Genomic DNA, 1,342 nt, shown 5'->3' on the forward strand with positions numbered 1-1,342 from the left:
TTGTTCTGTTCACTAATCAGGATTGTAAAAGTCACTCGCGTTCCGTATAAAGTCTACAATGTCCGGTGAAGCAGCCAATTTCTTCAGCAGGACTTCGCCGTACCAAAAACCATAACGAAGACCGGAGACGATGAGGCCTTTTGTTGGGCCAAACTATTGTCCACGAGCAAAACGCGATGCATCGTATCGGAACGGCAAAAGTAAACGTAGAAAAAACGCGATACCACGGAGCATAGCAAGTGGGTAAACGCGCAAAAGTTAAACATCATACCTTATGCGACCGAGTAACAGAAAGTTTTGCTGATACCTGGTACAAGGTTATTTTCAGATTAATGCAACTGAAAACGATTCATTAACAGGAGACCGTCCTAGGATATATTTTCCGATTTACATCATTCATCTTATCCGATTTGGGGCCGATTGGTCAAGTAGGTTGAATTCACGTGGCAAACCAGTGCAAGTTGGTTTTTATTTAGAGAAAATCAGAGGTGTCTTCTGTATGAAAATTTATTTCTCATCTCTACTAATTTTGTTCAGCAAGAACCGTACCATAGGGTCATTTCACAGGACCGACCAACAACTGTCAAAGCAAAAGATTTGATGCTGAACAAGTGCTTCAACTTGACACTTTTCAAGTTGTCAGATCTATGTCAAAAGATCATCAAACGCTATTTGTTAAAGAATACAGTGTATGGTGACGTGATATGCCGGAACTGGAGATTTTTGTTGGTACGAGGGCTGCACCGTAATACTTGGCTCGATTTTTCTTCCAACTTTTGGAGTTTTGTTGATATAATGGAAATTCCTTGGATACTCCCGGTTTTAGGAATGGCTTCTTATATTCACTAGTTTTATAGTTCGCTCAAAATTGCCAAGCTGCGCTGAGTTTTATAAGCATTACTTTCCCCAGATTTTAGCTTGTTACAGTGAAGTCAACTTCTAGGTTTATCCTCATTTATCTGCTTGTTGTTATCCATAACGCCCTCTAAACATGTATCTGCCAGTGATCCAATTAAGCTGCATATTATGTGGTTGCTGACGTTTACGAAACGAGTGAACCAGGAAGCCAAATTGTCGGAAATTTTGCACTGAATTGTACAATTAGACAAAGTAATACGTATAGATCCACAGTAAGTGTGTTGCAGTTGAATTTGGTGTTTGCCTGTCGTTCACGGATCGGACAAATTTGTCGCTTTATTCTGTGGTACTGTAGCGTGGGACGTCAGGAAGTCAGCGGTATTCGATGTTCGAGAGGATGTGGCAACGGCACACATCGGTTCTGCAATGTGCAGATATACGGACTGGTATTAATGAGTTCACACGGTATACACAGCACACATGC

Source organism: Opisthorchis viverrini (assembly GCF_000715545.1).
Source record: "Opisthorchis viverrini unplaced genomic scaffold opera_v5_34, whole genome shotgun sequence".
Lineage (NCBI taxonomy): Eukaryota > Metazoa > Platyhelminthes > Trematoda > Opisthorchiida > Opisthorchiidae > Opisthorchis > Opisthorchis viverrini.